Below are 23423 nucleotides of genomic sequence, written 5' to 3'. Positions count from 1 at the left end.
TCTATATCTATATCTATATCTATATATCTATATATCTATATATCTATCTATATATCTATCTATATATCTATCTATATATCTATATCTATATCTATATCTATATCTATATCTATATCTATATCTATTTGTTTTCATAGATTTTCACAGGTACAGGTATGTAGGTCTAGGTGTGTTTGGGTCTTTTCCCATATAAGATTAAGAGTATCTTGGCAATGTTTTGGTGAGGTCCCACTCGCCATCCTCAGGCTGGTGCTTTCAGTTTGTGATGAAAGCACCAGCCAGTCTGGTGGAATCATCTCTTCTATTCATGCTTGATGATTCCACCAGACTGTCAATTATTAGTAAGCTTGCACTCACAAACAAAAAAATCTCCACACCACAAGCCAGGCAAACACCTGGGCACAAAGGGATCCCCCCGATACCTCCAGCTCAAACATACCCCAACCAGGCCCCCAGATGAAACCTAGCTTCCTAATAAATGATAGCCGTCCATTTACTCAGAGCCAAGCCTCACTAAAAGCCTCCAATACAGGAACACAATGTTGGCAGCCAATCAAGACAAAAAAAAAAGCCACAAAACAGACAGAAGATATTAGAAACACCAATCAAGCAGGTCACACCAACTCCAAGACCAATAAACACAGACCAAGACTCCCAACCAATCAGGATGAAGAAAAAACCATTCTGACACAGCAGTAGGCTAGCCCCAAATTTAAAACAGAAACGGCTGTGAAAGTCTGACTCACAGACAGACACAGTACAGAAGCCTGATGATGGCAGATGAGATTCTGCCGAAATGTTGCTACACCTTTAAAAGCACAACTATAATGATGTGGGAAAATACCTGGACAAATACCTGCAAAAACTTAAGAAAACAAGTACACACACACACACACACACACACACACACACATATATATATATGAATGAATGATCATGGAAAATATAAAAAGATGAAAGGCTAACTATAAAACTTAAACATAGGAACTTTGTTCAGTCTCTTTCCTCACATTATTATTTAAGATGGAGAGAAAGGGATAAAGTTTAAAATAAAGAAATCATTTTTTTGGTATATTTTGGGAAGAATGAGGAGGAGGAGGAGGAGGAGGGAAGAAAGAGAAAGAAAGAAATCAATAGGCCTTCCAAAGAACAGGCAATACTAATAACCACCCAGAACAAGAATAAATTAGAGAAAAATAAATTAATAATAACCAGAAGATTAAAAATAATTACTGATCTGATTCATTCAAACCCCGATAGTACTAGTCAGTCAATCAATTCTGCATAGAAGAGCTAAGTTATAAATACTTTCTAGAAATAATTCAAGATGGGAGCTAGTCTGATTTTGGCAAAGAAGCTATTTGAAGAAAAGTGATTGCATCTCAGCCTTCCTGACTTCCTAGAAATTGGGGTTAGAATGGAAGATGGGGAGACTTCAAACTGGAAAGAATCTGATTGGAAAAACAGTTCTTGCAGTTCCTCCTACTTTGTTACAAACTTCCATAAAGGATACACCCAGGTATGGGACTCAGTTTTTTAACAACCGGTTCTGTGGGTATGGCTTAGTTGGTGGGTGTGGCTTGGTGGTCATGTGACTGGGTGGGCCTGGCCAACTCAACATCACTCATGCCAAGGGGTGCTTCTCCTCACCTGGCCACTCATGACAGTGGGGATGCTGCAACAGTCATAAGTGTGAAAAATGGTCCTAAGTCACTTTTTTCAGTGCCATTGTAACTTTGAATGGTCACTAAATGAACTGTTGTAAGTCAAGGATTAGCTGTACAAAAATACAAAAAGCTTCTTTGCTTGCAAAAAGCTGCCTTAAATACCAATCATTAGATTAAAAATACCTGCAAGCCAGAGTTACAAATGAGGCAGAGTGCCAGAGCACCTGAGGAATGAAAATATTTAAAATGCAGTGATAACTAACAAGCAGCCAACTCTTGCTTATAAAGTGAAACCCTTTAGCAGAGAGGTCATTTAAGCTCTCCAGAAAGAGCACACCCAGGAGAAGCAATCCTTAGATCCATTTGAATTCTTAAAAATACCAGCTGGTCTCACTTACCTCACAAAATATCCTAAGGAAATCACCCAGATTTAAGGAAAGGTCACATGTCCCCCAGAAAAGCAGTAAAAAAATCAGTGCCAAGCTTGCATCCTTCCCCTTGGAAGAATATCCCAAAAGGACAGTGCCAAATAGAATTAAAGCAGTGAAGGAAGATCCCCTCCCTAAATAGAAAAATAAACATGAGGCAAGAAAAAATTCAAACACTTAAAATTCAAACAATAAATTCAAATAATTAAATCACAACAGTAGCTGTTGCTTGTTGAAGCTGAATAGGGAAAATTATCCCATCAATAAACACAGGATTAAACTTTACCAAGCACGGAATTAACTAAAATTAATTTTAATTAACTAGTTTTAGACCAAAACTCAGAAAGAGTATGTAAACTCATGTTTGAATGTCAATCCTTCTAGCTAGCCAAAAAGCCTTGCTGAATGTCACTGATCTTGGTTCCCTGTCACTAAAAGCTTTGCTTCATTATTCAATTATTTCTTCAAAGTGTTAATTGTCCAGGGAAGTATTTCCTCCCACCAGCAGTGTAAAAATCTTAAAACAACCCTTCCTCTTTAAGAAAGCCAAGCCTCACAAGCTCCAGAGACAGGAAGTCTAGGCTGTCTGCCAAGAATGTAATAAGGGTGGAAAAAAACAAAAGGAGATTGCTTCTAACTACCAGTTCTCCGAACGACTTAGAAAGTTAACAAAAGGTTCTATAGAACCGGATAGAACCGGTAGAATCCCACCCCTGGATACACCCATATCTATGTACCAGAGGTAGTATTCAGCAGGTTCTGACCAGTTCTGGAGAACCGGTAGCAGCAAATACCACCTTTGATTGGAGATTTTATAGTATCCTTCCCCTGCCACGCCCATAGAACTGGTAGTAAAAAAAATTGAATCCCACCAATGGTATGTACATCTTTGGTTCATGTATGTGTTAAAACAATGTTTCCATTTGTGTTATATTAGTCTTGCTATACTGTGGACTGCTAGCAGTGTAGAAAAGGCAAAATAAAAATGTTTAAAAATTAATATTAAATTAATAAAATAAAATATAATAAAAATATAATAAATATAATAAAAATTAATAAAAATTATCATCTTTTTACTTAGCACCATATGTCAGGACCCCTAGGCTTGATTTATCACCTCTGCCATAATTCTGCAATTTTCCTAAAGAAAGGAAAGAAGATTGTGGACATAACCCAACTGAGGTCATATTTTGCCCCAAAGTCAAATTCTGGTTAAAAGAATCTATAGAACTCAATTTGTCAAGAAAGCGCTAACATTATGCATGACAATGAGAAAAAGATCAATAGTTTGCAATCTTATGTGATGATATGCCCTGGTTTGTGACAAGTCTGTTTGGGTCTAATAAAGTAGGATTTCCCTCCTTTCAGTTTAATTTAAAGGAACTTTGGTTTGTCTGCAACTTGCCTCCAGCAAATTATGTCTATAGGATGTTTTCCAAATGGAGCAATCCTATGGGCATTCTAAACTGTCTTTATCAAAGAGTACACGAAGAGAAATCTGTACTTGAGAGAAAGGCAGGCCAATACATTAAAGCCACACAAAACCATTTAAAATTTTAAAAAGAGAGCCCTTTGGAAAAATTGTATAAACAGCAGCTGCTGGAATAAATTTTGCACATGATATAAAAGACGATGGAATCGGCAACAAGGCTAGAGAAAATGTAAATAAGATTCCCAAATTAGCAGACACTGGAACAAATAGTATCCTTCCGGTAACTGCTCCAGCAGATCTCCCAACATTAGAAATGTTATATTTCTTCAGTGTTTGTTAAGGCATAAAATCCAATTTGGCTCTGATTCAGAGAATGAGAGAATCAGCCACACATAAAGATTTTATTGTGACTTTGCCATGTATCATGATGATGAGGTTGTGATCTTGCCACCACAATCCCTGCAGAAGGCAAAGATAAACAACAAGCAAATGTGCTCATTTGCAGGTGCATACATGCAGGCACACACACATGGGGAGAGAGAGAGAGAGAGAGAGAGAGAGAGAGAGAGAGAGAGAGAGAGAGAGAATATGCTGGTAAATGTTGGCAAGATAATGACTTCCAACAATAAGAAGAAGATATCTATTGTACCTTTCTACAATAAGGAGAGATATCTTCTCCAGATATAACCCAGTTTTAAAAAATTGTAGCAAGCATTTGGGAAAATTCATCCATGGATAATCTATTGGATAGCCAGTGAAGGCATGAGAGACCATTATCGAGTTAAAAAAAAGAAAGAAAGAAGAGAATTCAAGCTCTATCTTTATTGGCTTCAGAGTTGCTACAAAAAATACCTTGTAGCCATGGGCTGCATACGGCTTTGGCCCTTTCTGGAATTTAATTCATAGGCTAGCCTGCCTTTCAGGTATAAAAATTGGGAAAGGAGATATTTATTTGGTTCATATCTTAATGCAAACAACATAACTGGAAACTTACTTCTACTTCATTTAACTTTATATGGGTAATAAAATATTTTGGAAAGTGTTAAGAGCGTTAAGACTATAAAATCCACTTCCTTTGGGTTCTGATATCTCAACATTCTCTTTGCACTTTTATCTTACTTTTTTCCTGACATCTCATTTTTTCAATTCTTTTTTCTTGTTTCTTTACAAGAGAGTGAGAGTGAGAGTGAGACAGCTGTGCGTTGTCCTCCTTTAGGTTTGCTCTTATTTGATGGAATTCTTGACTGAAATTATCAGATTTCTACAGCAGGTCTTTACAAAAATAAAATTAAAAATGTTTTTAAAGGGCATCTATAGAGATTCTCAGTCATTCAGGTTATGATTGTCCCAAAAGGTGTTTTGGACTTTCTAGTTTTTTCTTTGAAGATGTTTCACTTTTTCAGCTCTGACTGGTAGGGAAGGATTTATACTCCTTGCAGACAGCTAGTCATTTACATTCTTTTAGCAAGTTGCTAAGGTCACCTGTAGATTTATCTGTGTCCTTAGGGTCACTGGAGGGTGTGTGTCCTCAGGGCTCACCCAATGGGTGTGGAGCCTTCTTGGAACTATTGAAAGGACTGTGTTGTACATTGGAGATAGATGATGTTGTATCCTCCCTCTCAGTGGTGGGATTCATTTTTTTTTTTACTACTGGTTCTGTGGGTGTGGCTTGGTGGGCGTGGCAGTGGAAGGATACTGTAAAATCTCCAGTTAGAGGTGGGATTTGTTGGTTCTACAAACTACTCAAAAGTTCCGCTACCGGTTTTCCAGAACTGGTCAGAACCTGCTGAATACCACCTCTGGTCCCCCTCTGTTGAGTGAAGGCTGCTCAGTCACAGAGTGTTCACCATCTGTTCAATCACACAGGGCTCACCATCAAAATTGTTAGCTCATTTGAGGTATGCTGAATTCAAAAACTGTTGACCTATGATGCACTGTTTCATCCAACTGAAGGTTAAAAAAGAGAGTTTTAGTAGCACACAGATAATATTTATGGGAAAATACCTTAAAATATTAATGTTATGTTGAATTCTATTTGCAGATTCTGGAATCTGACTATATTTGAGGGATTAAGTTTGCAGCAGCCATGGCTGCCAAAACAATTATTCAGAGAAATTGGAAAACCTATTTTATCCAGATATTGAAGATGGACTTTGTAACTTATGTAACTTATCTGTTTATGAAAAGATCTTTTTTCTACTTAGCAGAAAAGCAATCAATATTTGCTTTGATACAGATTTTATATTTTTAGAACAATAGAACATTATTAGTATGTTATTTTGTTTATTCAATAATAACACATTATTATAATGTATTTTTGGTAAATCAGCAATTTTTCAATATTAATACTAATATAATATGTGTGTATACTATATTTTCGGTGCTTAGTGTGTGTGTATTTTATATATATATATATATATATTCTGAAGTTTTCGTGGGTACTTACATGTATGGCATTCAGCTTTGTTTGGGTATTTTCCCATCATTGTAGTTGTGCTTTTAAAGTTGTAGCAATGTTTGACAGAATCTTATCTGCCATCATCAGGCTTCTGAACACTATACAGAAGCCTGATGATGACAGATGAGATTCTGCCAAACGTTGCTACAACTTTAAAAGCACAACTACAATGACATGGGAAAATACCCAAATAAAGCTGAATGCCATACATGTAAGTACCCATGAAAACTTAAGAAAACTATAATTTTTATGTTACTATTTGTTTATCTTTTTATCAACTTTTGTAACCTTTGTAATAAAATATAATAAAATGAAGGGGAAAAAAAGAAAAGCATTTTATTTATTCCTTGTAGATATATATATATTATCAATGCCACGGGCATATATCCTTATAACCAGTCATAACATATGGCTGTGAAAGCAGGACCATCAGAAATATCAAAGAGAGGAACATTGTGAGGCTGGGAAAACTTATTGAAGGTTTTGGATCCCAAGAAGAACAAATAATTCAAGACTTTTACCTAAAGTAAAAACCCAACCGCTCATTAGAAGTACAAATCCTGAAACTAAAGCTTAAATATTTTGGACATATAATGCAAAAGTAGGAGCCCTTGAGGACAATCCTGATATTTCACAGAATAAAAGGCAATTGAAAAAGAGGAATTAAAATGGGTAGATACTGTCACTGATATAATGAATGAAGTAAAAAACCAGTTATGATCATGGATCAGGAAGAGTTGGAAGTGAAGGAACAACTGCTTGTTGTTCTTGTAAACTTTTAGTTCATTTTATTTGGCTTATGTAGGTGAGGGTTAAGATTATGCATCATTTAGAGTTTAATGTTTACCCTAAAATGTTTAATTGACAACAATGAAGGAAGGGGAGAAGATAGCACAAGACAAAATTTGTTTATATATTTCTAAAATGTACTTCAGAATTTGATCAAATGCCATGCACTGTATAATAGCTATTTAATATGAGATGATTAATTTTTAAGTACTTTCTTTGTTTATCTATTGTTTCATAAATTCTAAACTACCTGTTCTTTAAGGTGCAATGGAAATTTTAGTGGGACTGTTTCAGAGCATGCTGTGTCCTGGTCACCTTCAATGGGCTCTATATGGGCTACCCTTGAAGAATATCTGTAAGGTTAAGTTGATGCAAAATATGGTAGTGCGCGCAATTATAACATGGATGCATACATGTTATACCTTTGCTCCAGGAGCTGTACTGGAGCAAGTTCTGTTTTTAACCTTTAAAGAGTGCCTCATTCTCTATTACTTTTACCCATACCACTAGGGTAAAAGTAGAAAAGGCATGCTGTGGATTTTGTCCATTAAAAAAGTTTTTGTCCATTAAAGAAGTGAGGCTTTTCTGCCATTGCACCCACCCTGTGGAACATAATCCCTTCTGGGGTAATGGGAGCTCCAACCTTTATGGCTTTCCAAAAAGCTCTCAACATATATTTTGTTCAGCAAGACTGCCCTGATAATAAGAAGCCTCCGTGCTGGTTATACTTTATATAAAGATTTTCTCTCCCGTGGTTTTATCTGTATTATTTGCAAAATGTTTTAATTCCTTGTTTTATTGTGAGTCACTTTGGGTGAGAGAGGCAGCCATGTAAATTTAGCAAAAAACAAGCAAAAAAATAATCATTATTTAGTTAGTATTTTAGATAATAAAGAACATACAACAGTCATTCCATTATGAGAACATAGAAGAAAATATGCTCATCAGAGATTGCCTTTAAATAGATCTCTTTACATATTACTGACCATTTGATTCAAATGTGACTCCCATTATACAGATCTTAAGTATACTGTAGTACATATTTATTTTATTGATTGATTGATTTGATTTGTCAATAGCTTACAAGATAATAGGTATAAGTATAAACATGAGTAAGAATACAGGAAATAGGTATGAATAAATGGGGACAATAGGACAGGGACGGTAGGCACGATTGTGCATGGCAAAAATATTTAGTGAACTTCCGATATTGTTCGAAACCTGATACAGTTTCAACATTTTGTGTTAAAATGCTATTATTTAGCACTCTTAATTCCATTGTCATTTAAAATTAGGTCTAGTTGGCTTCTGTTCTCAAGTCTTTTTCAGTACAATTTGGCTCCCCTGTTCTTCTTTCAGTATTGTTTGGTTTTTTATTCCTTTTTTCCCCAGACATTTAACACACCTTTTGATTTTCTAAATTTTGTGTACGCCGCTGGTGATTTGGATGAATAAAGAGTAGTAGAAAATTAAAGAGAAGTAGAATGGCACATGGCATATCCACTGTTCCCAAGACAGAATGCAAGAGCAGATTTCCCTTTCTCTGTGCATGGGCATGTGAAGGTGAGATATTAAGGATAAGGTATTTTAACACACACAAAGCTGCATAGTCTTCTATCACATACAACTGTAACAGCACTATAATAATAAGGTTAAAGCAAATTGTATGTTTCTAAGTTATTTGCTGTGTTCTCCATGGGCAGAAAAGCAAAGTATACATATTTATACAAATAAGGTAACCAGATACACATATTTTGCCTGACACTCAGCATATTCACAACTGTGGCTGCTATTATCATATGCAAGTAGCTCTTAGTTGAAAGCACAGATTGAGCTTAATTGGATGCTTACTCCATTGCAACTCCACTGTTGTCAATTCTACTTTAGGAATAAGAAGTAATGATGCAAATTAAAAAACCCGAGAGTGGCAATATAAAGTTATGGAATAAAAAGGGATATTTAAAGCTGTTTGCCACCAAAAATAGATTTTGAATTATATTTTCGGAGGCACCTTAAGCAAGCAGTTAAGAGAATTGGCTTCTCACATTCTCTTACTGCAAATGTAACTCAGTTCTCTATTTTTAAATGTGCAGTGGTACTTTAAAGTGCAAAACTAAAGTGAAATTCATTAACTGAATAGTATTTTAGTACTTCATCAAAATGTTCAACTTTTAAAAGTGTCTATTTTTTCCATAGGAAAAATAAGAAAAGTTAACCCCCTCCCATTCACATATACACCTTGCCCCAGTGTATTCAAAATGAACCATGATAGAAGTATGAATGTGTGTTTGTGTGTATTTAAAACAGCTTCTTTCTTTCTTCTTTCGTTGCAAATATACTGAGCACCTTGTACCTCCATGCCTGTGGTTATCTCTGTTGGTGCCTGCCAGGATCCCTGACTCTCTTGACTTCCATGTTTTAAAATATTCTTTTCATTAAAAACAAATGGCAAGTTTGCAAGCTGCAAAGAAAAGCACCAGCCTTTAACATCGGGCATTAATAAAAATGGCTGAAGCCCAGTGTTCTGCTTGGAAAGTTGCCTACTTATGTTCCAGGAAACAAAACAAAAAACAAAGCAAAACAAAAAGCAGGATGACAAGGAGCAGCATGAAGGATATGGGCTGGGAATGTGCTTCTGCTTTGTGTTCCCAACAAAGCGAAATGACCATAAATCATTTGGAACACATTAACCAAATCTACACAGCAACCTCTTTCTTTTGGGCATTCTGAGAAATGAGTATTTTGTGAATGGCCACACCCACACAGACCCTCATTTTATAAATAGGCAAAGCTCTTTTCCACAATAACAGTCAGAATTTCAAAATATCCACACTTGATTTGAAATGAATGCAATGATTCAAAAGGATTGTCTAGCCCGATGTAGGAATATGCCACCTCCACAAAACACCTTATATCACAAGAAAACAACTACACACTACAACTATTTAAGAGTTAGTGTTTGAAGTGCAGAGGTATCTTGGAACTCAATTACTTCGAAACTCATCAAATTTGGTACTTAATGCATTTTGAAATGAAAATGTTATCCTAATCATTGTTTGTTTGCTACTCAATGCACAAGCTAGAATTTGTGAGTGTCAGCTGCCTTGTGACTCACTATATTATTCCTTATGAGAAAAATGTCTGATACTCATTTCTAGAACCAATTAATAATGAGTACTGAGGTAGCATTGTACATCTATTCACGGAATGCTTATTGTCTATGTATCATATCAGCCAAGTAGCATCATTTTGGAAGAATAAACATTCCAGCCTCAACATTCCAGCCTCTCCTCATGGAGAAATTGCAAAATCTGCTGCCTAGAAAATTCACCTATCCTGTCACCAAGAGCTATAGTGGTTTTCAAAATACATTGGAGACTTGCTTGTTTAGAACAGGTTTATAGCATACCAGCAAAGAAAAGGAGAATATAATAATTCTCTCTTCCTAGTAATGTTTCTTAATTGGGTTAATAACAACAACAACAACAACAACAACAACAACAACAATATACTTGGTTGATACCTAGGATGCTGGCAGCAACCTGTATCAACCATCAGAGCCAGTGAATGATATTTGTGATATTTTAAATGCTCAGGTGATGGAGTTTCATATTTAATGAATAAAAGTTAATAATGAGAATAACAATAAAAACAACAACAACAACAACAACAACAACAACAACAATAATAATAATAATAATAATAATAATAATAATAATAATAATAATGGCTGACCAATGGAACACTGAAGAAAAAGACAGAAGGCCTGATTCTTGCAGCCCAAGAACAAGCCATCAGAATGAATGCAATCAAAGCCATAATAGAAAAATCTTTTGATCACCCCAAATGCAGACTCTGCAAAGAAACGGATGAAACCGTCGATCACATACTGAGCTGTTGTAAGACAATTACTCAGACTGACTACAAACAATGTCACAACACAGTCGCTCAGATGGTCCACTGGAACTTGTGTCACAACTACCATCTGCCCTATAGCAAAGAACTGGTGGGATCATAAGCCTAAAAAAGTGGTCGAAAATTAGCATGCAAAACTACTGTGGGACTTCCAAATATAGACTGATCAAGTTTTGGAATACAATAACCCAGATATCACGATTGTGGAGAAGAAAAAATTGTGGATCGTTGACATTGCCATACCTGGTGACAGCAGAATCGAGGAAAAACAACTTGAAAAAAATCACCAGATATCAGGACTTGAAAATCGAACTGCAGAGACTCAGGCATAAACCAGTGCAGGTGGTTCCAGTGATACTCAGCACACTGGGTACTGTGTCTAAAGATGTAGGCAAGCACTTGAAAACAATTGGTGCTGACAAGATCACCATTGGTCAGCTGCAGAAGGCTATCTTATTGGGATCTGCTTGCATAATCCGCCGATACATCACACAGTCCTAAACGCTTGGGAAGTGTTCGACTAGTGTTTTGTGATGCGAAACCCAGCATAATTATCTTGTTTGCTGTGTACACTGTCATTTTTTGTGTAAATAAATATTGATATTGAAATTAATGTTGATATTGATATTAATATTGACATTAATAACATTAACATTAATATTATTATTATTATTATTATTAATAACAACAACAACAATAATAACATTTTTTTGCTGGCAAAAAGAAAATGTAAATCAGTTCTTTGTCATACCTACAATTTATCCCAATTTCTCAATTTATATTGAGAACATATGAAGTTCTCAATTATACTATTTTGTTCATATATTTGAACAAAATTGATATATTCAATTTTTGGATTCTGATAACACATGAAATATGTTATTTTAATATAAGGATCTTAAGAAACCATTCATCTGATGTCCAATCTAAGATACTGATCCCTCTTTTTCTTATACTATCGACATTCAAATAAAATATGTGTTATTTCCTCTATCTCTGGTACATTGAAAATACAAGAATATTCATCATAAAGGACTTGGTTAAATGTTCTATATTATAATTCAATATCTAAAATATGTCATTTCATAATAATGATAACAACAGAAGAATAAACACCATCAGTTTTGGAAAATTTAAATATTTGAAAATTTAAATTTATCTTTGGATAAAAAGTACAGGCATGCATTTTAGGTAAATGCTTTCCATTAGGCCAAATACATACAATGTTTGAGGAAGTTGCACAACATTCTCAGAGACTCTTCCCATCCTGCCTACAATCTTTATGAACTATTGCCTTCTGGCAGAAGATACAATTAAGACTCAGACCACATGTTCATAAAGGCAGAGAATTTTGATGGGTTGGGAGGTGTTTGGGGATTGTAATGTGTGTGTGCATGTTGAGTCTGGTCTCTGGGTGTTGTGTGAAGTTCATTGTGTGTATACTGTGTATATATGAACAGTGACAACAAAGAATTCAATTCAATTCATATGTTGGTAAAAAAGTGGGTGCTACATGATGCTAAATCCTTTTTTGCTTGAATAATTATACTGGCAATTGGTGCTACCCTTACAGTTTTAAGGTGGGAAAAGTTAAAGAAAGCAATTGGTGGATTCTTCTAACTTTGCTTTTTATCCCACCAAGTCAGAGGTGGGATTCATATTTTTTACTACCAGTTCTGTGGGCATGGCAGGAGAAGGATACTGTAAAATCTCCAGTCAGAGGTGGGATTTGCCAGTTCTCCGAACTTCTCAAAATTTCCACTACCGGTTCTCCAGAACTAGCCAGAACCTGCTGAATACCACCTCTGCACCAAGTGATGAACCTCTGGCAGGTAAACAACCAACAATCATTCTCTCTAACATGGAGTGGAGTGGAGTTGGTCAAATGTAGCTGGGTGCCTCATATTCAGTCATCCATAAAATTGCTTAAATAATGGTTTGTAGATGTTCCTTGCCAGTAAATTGCCATTCAGCTATTTCTAAACATAGGTCTAGCATTTTTCTGAAAGAGCACTAGACATTTTTTTAAAGTATGGATAAAGTGTTGTTCTAAAAAAGTTTTAAATGGAATCCTTGGTACCATCGTGTAGAAAGCTATTAAATAAATAAAAGAGAGGATATATTTGTCCAGATCACACAATTCTTATGAATCTTAAGACCAGATAGAATTTGGTTGATGTAATAAGTTGTTGAACCCTTAATAATGTGATGCACATATAGAGGGAATTGCTTTGTTATTAAACTGTTGCTCTTGAATGGGTACGCACCTAAATATGTAAAGTCTCACAAAAAGACTATAGCAATGATGTGTACCTATTCATTATCACTGGGGGAGATTTTCTGATTTAATTTGGGTTCCTCTTTTTTGATGTAACATGCATTCTTTTGCGAGTTCTGTCATGTTTTATATGAGATTGGCTAGTAGACTCTTCACAACAGGGTTCTATTATACCCTTACTATTCTGGGCGCATACTGAGCTTCAGTTGATCACTGTGGCAAAGGGTAGAGTTTATGCTTATTGAGATACAAAAAACCTTGTTGAAGAAGAGAATTGACCTGGTACAGAAGAGTAACAATTTTCTTAGTGGTTCTTCAGGAAGGTCACTTACCTAACAAGGGTAAGGTTGCGGTAGAAAAGTGTAGCTTCATGCTAAGAGTGGAGCCTTTGTGTGTTCAGTTAGCACCTCCAATACACCAACAGACTGCATTGTGTTTAACAATGGCACCCCATGAGGCAGTAGCTTTCTGCCTGTTGTGAAAGGATAGTCCTTTTAGAAGTTCGCTAAATGAGGCCAATGCATCTGCTTTCATTGGAGTAAATCTGTGCAAGTGTCAGCAAGTAAAACTTACTGAAAATATTTAGTTAGAACAAGCAGTGGTGTGTCTTACGTAGGTGGTGAAATATTAGGACATTGTTATGCGCAATTTTATTTAATATTCATATATAAAGTATTCATGAATGGGTTTATATAGCACAGCCTGATATTTCTTATGCCCTATACTTATTATTTATAGCCTTGACAATACTAAATAAACTTCCAACAAAAGGGAATTACAGTTTTTTTTAACGTGAGTTTAATCCAAGTTTTCAGCCAAACCTACTATATTATTTGCAATCAGATAAAATAACTAGCTTTGAAAATTAGCATACCTGTGAGGCTTGTGTTAAATTTTACCTTTGTCATTTTTAAACCACAATGTATGTTTACAGAAATAGATGTATAAATATAGAATTTCTTTTTCCAGCTATAGGTCTTGGAGCAGTCTTCCGGCCAAGCATTTTTTGATCTTTGCTTACTCATTATTTATTTATTTGTATTCCTCCCTTATTATTTTCACAAATAAGTCAAGGTGGCCAACATACCCAACACTTTCTTCCTCCTATTTGCATCACAACAACAACCCAGTGAAGTGGGTTGGGCTGAGTGAGAGTGACTGGCCCAAGATCACTTCCTTTATCAGTTAGGGATCATTTTGTGGGTTTCATAGGGTCTTCTACTTTGACTTGATTCCTTTTTTATTATAATGTGGTAGTTGATGACACGTTATCAATGGTGTGTCAGTGTCAATGTTCACTCTGGTGTGGCTATGCACACAGGAACAAACGTTCAAGGCTTGTAATATTTTTTTTTAATAAAGAAACTCAGTCTTAAACAGTGTGCTATATAAAATGGGTTTAAGGCAATTGGTTTTCCTTGCTCTGAACTGGAAATACTGTGCAAGGAAACATGTGCATGTAAAAGGTGGGGCATCTAGTTCCCCATATGATAATGTTCAAAATCCAGATCAGGCCTTTAGGTGTTCACACTATAAAAGTAATAATAATTAAAAGAAGAAAAGTGGTTGCCTGATATTTATTTTATGTTTTCTGAAATTCTTCCCTGAAGGATCACTGGAGACAAATGCAGAATTTTATCATGCTGTAACTTATTCACAGGTACAGGAGTTAAGGATAAAGGTATGTGTCAAGTTTTATGTGGATTAGAAACCTCTTTTAGATTTTTTGTGTAACACACAAAAACATTAAATTATGATATATGGTTTTGATGAGTAAAAAATAGATTATAGAAGAAATGAAACTTATGTGTTGTAATCACAGAGCAAGAGTTCGATTTACATTTATACTTATAGCTGCTATAAAAGAAAATTGGAACTCAGTTGGAACACGCCTGGCATTGTTCTTTGTGCTTTATTTTTCTTCTTCTCTTTTATCTTAAATATTAGTTTCTGTTAGTTTTTATCTTTCTTGTCTAAACTCTTAATAAAGTTAATACAGAAAAGAGAAAAAAGAATAAAGAGATGTGTCAAATAATAATTACCAGATAGGAAAAGCATATTCAAAAAATGAGATCTTTAAAATTCCAATACAATCAATTGCATTAAGAAAAAAAGGAATATAATGGGAAGCTTCAAAGGAATGACTTGGCAGAAATTAGCAATAAGTCACACCAACTACAATTTTCAAGAGAAAGAAATGGTTAAAGGGAAATGAAAACAGCTTTGGACTTTTATTGTAGCTTTTTTCTTCAAAAGACTTATCAGGACACTCTTCAATCTCTAATTGGGTACCTGAGTTATCAGAAGAAAGCTATAGTCCTCTCCCTTTTAAACAAAGCTCAGTTTTCATTGGTCTGTTTGAAACAATGATGGATTTCATATTGTAGCATCCATTCAAATATCTAATGTGGTTTGCATGTGGTTTTTTTTTGGGAAAAGTTCCCTTTACTTGATGTAAAGCCTGACTATCTCCAAGTAATCCACAGTTTTTATCCATACTAAGTGGTCCATACTATCCATGCTACACTCTTCGCCACACATATACATTCATTTTTGTTTCAACTATGTTTGATATGATATTGTAGAGACAAATGAAAGTTTTGCTCCCATGGTTATCTAACAAGTCCCCTTTTTATATTCAAATTGTGGCTTTAAGTGTAGCAGTCACCAAATGATGTGCAAGTGTTCTCAGAGCTATATGAACCAATAATCCATATTGCTTCTATAGATCTCATGTATTTGTCAGGTTCAATGTTCATAATAACATATAACACTGTAGAGGTAGTCCTCGGTTTATAACAGTTCATTTTGTGACCATTCAAATGGCACGGAAAAAAGTGGACTATGACTGTTTTTCACACTTATGATCATTGCACCATCCCTGTGGTCACATGATAAAAATTCAGACTTGGCAATTGACTCATATTTATGACTGTTGCAGTGTCCCAGGGTCACATGGATTACCTTTTGAAACTTTTTGACAGAAGATGCGTGTATAGGATTCAGTAACAACCAAGAAGCTGATGGACAAAAGAGTTTGGAGAATTTGATTCGTTAATTAATCAAATGTCAGTCCCAAAGGTAAGAGGAGAAGGTGTATCTTGAGATGGGATTTTGAAGCAATTACAAACACTGTGGTCTGAAAGTTAAAGTAGACCAATTATTTTGCTTACGGCCCACATGGTGATGAAGTTCTCTTCTACTTATATCCTTTGAATTTGAATCATTACCAAAATTAATTCATCTCTTAATTATTCATTTAGGAATTGCTTTATTGGATTCCCAAGAGTAGTATCTTAGGAATGTCTTTTCTTAATCAGATATTTAGAATGTAAGAAGAGTGAAGGTTTGGATTCCTTTGTGAGACTACTGGGAATTTAGATTCAAATGGATGTGCAAATAAGACAAACCTGTAATTTGTGTCACAACTTTCCCTACTAGCAAAACATGGACTATTTTTAAAAATATATTCTTGGCATCAATATCTTAAAATTCAGAATCTTTGAAAGTTAACATTGAAATAGCAATACTAAAAATATCAATCAAAAGCATGAAAAAATAATGCAGGCCTCCAACATGAATCTCAAATGCAAATGGAATAATTATGTTTTTTACTTATCTTGAAAATAATACAGATAAAAAAAACCCAAAGGAAATCTGTCAGCCTTTGAAGTACCTAGTTTTGCCTTCAGTGAAGAAATAACTGGCACCGAACATCTTCAGTGTTTAAAAAAACTTGTTTTATTTTGAATGAGCCACATTGAGATTTAAGTGTGTGTGTGTGTGCTGGCCAAGTTCACATTTGCTTATTTATTTGTTTATTAAGTCTTAATTGCTCTATGTTGAAAGAATTCCAGGCAGTGAGTAAAAACCGTCCAACACTTAGACGACTGTGCTTTCAAACAGTTTTTCTTGTAATGCATTTAGAAATGCAGGGATATCAGTTTAACCTGTTAGGCCAGGCCAAATCAGTAAGCAGGCTCACTGATTTCCAAAGCAGAAAAATGCACTTTGAAGGACAGCAGCCAAGATAGATTGGGTGATAACAGTATTTGGAGTACAACATTCATGAGAAAAAAGAAAAAAGGAACTGCTCTCTTCTAAAGCAACCAGCAAACTCCAAGAAGCTGTACTAGACCCAAGTAATCATATACAGCTCTGACAACTCTGGTGCTGTTCCCCTTTCGCCTCCTAGTTGATTTTTTTTTTTAAAAAGTACTTCGTACTTTCTTAATTCACAGGAATTCATTAGTGTGCTCATGCATCTCTAACCCTGATATTTCCTACTTGAACAAAAAGTATGCTATAAAATTACAGATGATTTCTTATGTCTTTTTACTCTGAGTTACCAGATCCAGATATTTAGTCCAAACTTTCTTTTGATTGCATGAAACTGCAATTGTGCCTAATAAAGATAAATCCCTGTACCAAAAGTGCCTTTTCAAGGGCAACTGGACTCTCAGACTGCCTTCTGAAAAAGCACCTTTGGGACAACCATGACTTGGATGACTGAGAATCTCCATAGACATAAATCTCTGTAAGCTTAATGCGATTGTTCTCCAAGGTTCTTAATGTAAAGTAAAAGAAGAGGGAAAAAAGATAAAATAACACCCAGACTTTACAGTCTTCCTCTTATATCTTAACTTTCTAATACAAGTTTGGACTGATCCTGCAATTTATTTTCCTTTTGGGGAATATCCATTCTTTTATTTCAATTTGAGAATTCCACAATTATATCTCTAAGCTGGAATGTTCCAAAGAGATCAAGATGATGAAAATCCAATAGAAAAATCATAAACTAATGATGATGCTAGAAACATATTAAGCATAAAAGCAACACCTATTAAGGGAGCTCTTAATCATAATAGGGAATTCTTCCTTTTCTTTTCAAATAAGCATATTAGCATTAATTGTTCTGTGTTTTCTTAGTACAACAAATTCAAGAAATTTGAGTCCAAACATTAGATTTATGCCTGTGTGACTAAAAGGCATACAGATCTTCAGAATATGTAGAATAAAGTATCGTTCTAAGATTTCCAGCCACCCTTATTCAGAAATATGTACCCTTCCTCTTATTTCAGTCCAAACAGGAAACTGAAAACTATTTCATTTAATTGCTTGAACAGTGAAATATACTAGCTTCCTGAAACAAAAAAAATATTTGAATGTTTTATTTGTCATTAAAGAATTGCATTAATTTTGAATATAAAACCAGTTGTAGTTAAGGAAATAGTTCCATTTCCCATTTAAAACATTGAAGTTTTTTTTAAATAGTTCTTTAAAGGTTATCAGTTTTATAACTTATTGTTGATCTCTGAAATAACATGAATAATGATCAGATATTTCACAGAGTTTACAGAATGGAAGAATATACAAATAATAATGTATTGCATCTGACATCCTTGTTTTTAAAAATATTTAATCTGGCAATCAAACTGCTGGAGCCTGATTTGGGCAGTTATATTGAATGAATAAAGTGATATGGACAGAAACCAGATCAAAATGACAAGATTGAGCTCTTTTGTGGGCTCAAAACATGGCTGCATGTATAATTCCCATTAAAGCCTACATATTTGACCAACATCATTCTGAAAAAGATGTTATATTATCTCAAAGAGGAAATCATATAGATGGCTAACAGCTACATTTTCTCTTGGCCTGTCAAGGAAAAACTAAGCTGGTCAACAATCCAGTTTAGAATTTGATAGCATTATAATAATTCAGTCTGCATGGCATATATAAACACGTAACAGGAGTTACAGTGGTGTTGGTCATTTGCCTCATTTGTATGATGGTGCTACAGGTAATCTCCTTCCTTACAGATATCCATGATACTATTGTATAATTCTCCTTAAACATTTTGAAAGAATAGAATAGAGCTGGAAGGGACCTTGGAGATCTTCTAGTCCAGCCCCCTGCTCAAGCAGAAGAACCTATACAATCTCAGACAAGTGACTGTCCAGTCTCTTCTTAAAAGCCTCCAGTGATGGAGCATGCAGGATTTCTGGAGGCAAGCTGTTCCACTGGTTAATTGTCCTTACTGTTAGGAAGTTTCTCCTCAATCCCAGATTGCTTCGCTCTTTGATCAGTTTCCAACCATTATTTCTTGTCCTGGCCTCTGGTGCTTTGGAGAATAATTTGACCCTCTCTTCTTTGTGGCAGCTCCTCAAATACTGAAATACCACTATCATGTGATCCCTAATTATTTTTTTCTTTAGACTAGCCAGACCCAAAATCTGCAGCTGTTCCTCATATAGTTCAGCCTTTGATCATCTTAGTTGCTCTTCTCTGAACCTTTTTCAACATCTTTTTTGTAGTGTGGTGGCCAAAATTGATTCCAGTATTCCAGCAGTGGTGGGATTCAATTTTTTTTTAGTACCGGTACTGTGGGTGTGGCTTGGTGTGTCTGGTGTGGCTTGATGGGCCACACCAAGGGGAAGGTTACTGCAAAATCCCCATTCCCACCCTACTCTAGGGGAAGGTTATTGAAAAATCCTATTCCCTCCCCACCCCACTAACCTGCTTTCCAGCTCCATTCTCCTGTGAAGGGCAACAAAAGAAGACCCAGCCGATCAGCTGGGACTCGGGAGGCAAAGAATAGAGGGGGGCAGGGCCAATCAGAGCTATTATTTGTTGGTTCTCCGAACTACTCAAAATTTCCGCTCCCGGTTTTCCAGAATTGGTCAGAACCTGCTGAATACCACCTCTGTATTCCAGATGTGGTCTTACTAAGGTTTTACAAAGCAGCATTAAGGGTTTTGTATTAATAGGGGTTTTGTAAAGCAGCATCATGATATCACCATCATGGTACAATGAAGAAGTAAGGAATCAATATGGATTTGTAAAGTTATTAACATATGGAAGACAGTTACCTCCTGGATTCAACAAATGCACATGTATAAAATACCTGAAGGTGTAGAAGAGTTTTCAAGAACAGTGGAAAAGCAGAGAATAAAAGGAAAACAGAGTACTGCTGAGCTGCTAAAGGAACAAAATTGAATAACGTGGAAAGTGTGTGCTTACAAGTTCGCACTGTTGGGGCCAGAGAGTTCACCAGAGTGCAGTTCATTTCCTCTTCCACTCTGTAACTTCAGGTCTTTGAAGACTGTTGTAAGGATATAATCATTCTTCCATGGGCTGTGGGGGGAAAACACAGAGAACTTCCTCATTCATCCTGCAATAATTCCTTCCCATCTTCACTTTTAATTTGTATTTCATTGTAAAGATACAGACTGTTATTACTTTGAAACTACTTTCACTCTTCATAGTCAACAGGGTTTTTTTTTTAAAAAAAATCATAAAACTGTATTAGCTAACTGTCTGTCAGCTCCAATATGCTGTAAGTGGTGGACAGTTTTCATTCGCATGTTGGTATGCTGCCTGGAATTCTTTAAAAATTCCAACATTTTTAAAATTCATTCTGCATTTCCTGATTAAGGAGGATTGCTCAGCTACCATTAGAATATTAATTTGTCAAAGAACAATTGAGAGGCTTACCATTTGATAGTCAGACGTGCTCCCCGTTCATATTATATAATACTGATTTTTTTCCCCCCGTCATCAGCATTTGCTACTTTGAATTTTGCATACTGCTATGTTTTCAGTCTGAACTCTGAACTGAAATGCTAGCTTTGAAATGATGCCATCCAGGGTTGATGCTGCTGAGGTTTCAAGGCTACTTGGCAACTCTGGAATACTAACCCTCTGATAACAAACTCGGAATATTAATTGTGTAAACATTTTTTTTCAGCGTGTGAGCAATGCCAATTAAATGATGGGGTATCTTCTGCAAAGGCCCTTCTGCTGAGTGAATCTTTCTGACAAACTAGAACAAAGGAATCTTAGATGCCTAGTTATTGCATATAAAGCTAGAATCTGATCAATGGTATTCTCACTTTCTGCTTTCTTTGACTGTAATGCAGGGATATCCAACCCTCACAACTTTAAGACTTGTGGACTTCAACTTTCAGAATTCTTCAGCCAGCATTGATTTATTGAGCCACTTTTAACACTGTAAAATTTATATGAATCAACAATCCTACTAAATAGACATTAAATATGGCATACAGTATACCAAATAAAAGTCAAATCTACTATGTATTTATTCAAAATTCTCAATCTTATTTAGAGATCCTTCTTTATTAAATATATATTACATTAGGGATGTCTTATTTCCCTTTATTATGGATAAATATGCCTGTTAATTATACAAGGTATATATTAAATGACACTTCATCAAATAACTAATGCCATGAAATCTTAAACAGTTTGGTGTCAAATTCAGAGCTATCTCTCTATGGGAGGTGGGAGGCGCTAATTTCATAAAGTTCAATTTATATATTTATTTGCATGCAATTATATCTTGCGAAGACTTTTATATTCTTGAATTAATGGCATTACTGATGTTTTATTTTACATTTCTGGTTATTAATAATTGCATTAATAGTCATTTGTCTGGATCCTCAAGATGATATATAAGTCCCTCTTTTATATTTATATTCTTATACCTGACTAGTTCTTGGCAACTGATGTCTAGGTGAATCATGAAATTGGCATTACTGACCTAAGGTATCTTCTTTTTTCCTTAATTTGGCAATTTATTAATTTGGCGACCTTGATAACTGCTTAATTCACTTATGTAGACAAGCCAGCTCCACTTCTGACAACAAAGGCATTTATGAGTTTTTTTAGATCCTAGATCAACCTGTGCATTCCTGGTGTGTCTTTAAAAAGACTTGATAATTTGATGCTTCATAAAATTATTTTTTTAATTTAATTTAATTTTAAAATTCAAAAGTTAAAAGTTCAGCAAATATTTGGCATTCAAATTCATGGATTAATATTTTGAATAGAATATATGGATAAAAATTTTTAGCTGTCAATTTAAGATTCAGCTTACACAGTTGTTCATAGAGTATTGACAAAAGAAGAAACTATATGCAATAACATATGCCTGTCTATTCTTGAAGCCAGTATTAAATCTTAAGAGAAATAAACAACAGCCTTTATTTAACTTCGTTGAGTATTGGACAAAATCCAAAACCACTTTTTTCTCCAGAGCCAATACCATTATGAATATAATAGATTTTTTTTTTCAGAAAAATCTGACAAATGTATTTTTAGGGAAGTTGCTCCCAACAAGAAAAACAAGCAGCTCTCTAACAATATCTTGTAGTAACTTTATCTTGCATAAAGTGCAGTATGTTATCATGGCTCAGATTCTGGAAATATTTGAAAGGAATGTTTTTAGAGCACAGAAACCCCCTTTAAAAAATTAATAGACTAGTGATTTTAATTTTTTTAACAGAATAAATCAAACTGTGTTTATCTCCTCAAGATTATTTTTTTTTTAAAAAAGATTAAGATGGTGACATATGACTTGTGTACTTCTGTTATTTGGTATATGAGTGGAAAGAATAGCAAATCCAAAGAGGGGTTTGATCTTTTTGATTGAATATTTTGGTTTGTGGAAGTCTAAAGAGTTATTAAAACAGAAGGAGGAAAGAATGGGAGTTATATATGACATTTAAAAACCACAAATTGTCCTTTTCTTCTTATATGTGGGTACAGATCTTGGAATCCATGGTCTGAATCTATATGCAGCTATGCATTTTTTCTATACATTAGCTAAATATGATACATTATTTTTTAAAATCAGATAGGGTGTCCTGATTTCATTTTTGTTTCATGTGTGCATTTCTAGTATGTTGGGGTATATTTCTCAATTTGCTATGATTGTAGCTTAAGTGGGCAAAAGTTACTGGAATGTCCATATTCACCAAGAACTTAGATAACTACCTTTGACAGCTGATTGATTTCTATCTTTTATTGTAAGAGATAATTTTATGTAATTGAAAAGAAAGTTACTTTTCTGATTTTAAAGAATGGATCCAAAGTATAAGTTTCTTATACATTTCTGAGAAGTATCTGAATTCTAAAAATCAGAAAATTTGGCTTTTGCTATATGGTCTAGAAGTAATGCAAATAAGTAATTTATTATGGCTATTTATAATTATATGCATCTTTTTTCCTTTAAATTTTTCATTATGTTTAGTTCTTAATAACTACATATTCCCTTTTCTGTTCATAATCATGTATGTAGGGTGTGCATTATTCTAAAATAATAATAAAATGCACATATACAAAAAATAGTGAAGTAAACCAATCCAAGTACAGCATGAAGGTAGTCCCAAATTGATTTATCTAGGAAGTAACAAAGCTAAAGAATGAAAGAAAGGAGATGTATAGATATTTTTAGATTAAATGAGAGTGTGGATTCAAAAAAATGTAACTATATTGTTCATTAAACATACATTGTAAATCACCTAGGCTGAAAAAGAAAGCACTTAATTAATTTATTATTTTAAAATTTGTAAGTTTGTCCAACTTTTAATTTATAATTCTGAGTGGTGTGCGGTAGCAATAAACAAAAACAAGGAGAATTTAACCAATATAA

The 23423-nt window shown here is 34.7% G+C and overlaps 1 long non-coding RNA gene across 1 annotated transcript in view; it reads right to left on the bottom strand.

Moving 5' to 3' along the window:
- LOC148125141 (uncharacterized) overlaps window positions 1-20568 on the bottom strand; it is a 70084-nt gene extending 49516 nt beyond the window's left edge. Inside the window, exons 1-2 of the long non-coding RNA XR_015744492.1 lie at window positions 20465-20568; window positions 19991-20104 (exon numbers count right to left, since the gene is read on the bottom strand). This is a non-coding gene — a long non-coding RNA (uncharacterized LOC148125141). The remainder of the gene's footprint in view (window positions 1-19990; window positions 20105-20464) is intronic.
- Window positions 20569-23423: the final 2855 nt, after the last annotated feature.

The sequence above is a fragment of the Pseudonaja textilis genome, chromosome 8 (assembly GCF_049901715.1).
Source record: "Pseudonaja textilis isolate UNSWEBS1 chromosome 8, rPseTex1.2, whole genome shotgun sequence".
Classification (NCBI taxonomy): Eukaryota; Metazoa; Chordata; class Lepidosauria; order Squamata; family Elapidae; genus Pseudonaja; species Pseudonaja textilis.
This window is presented reverse-complemented; position numbering and strand designations above follow the sequence as displayed.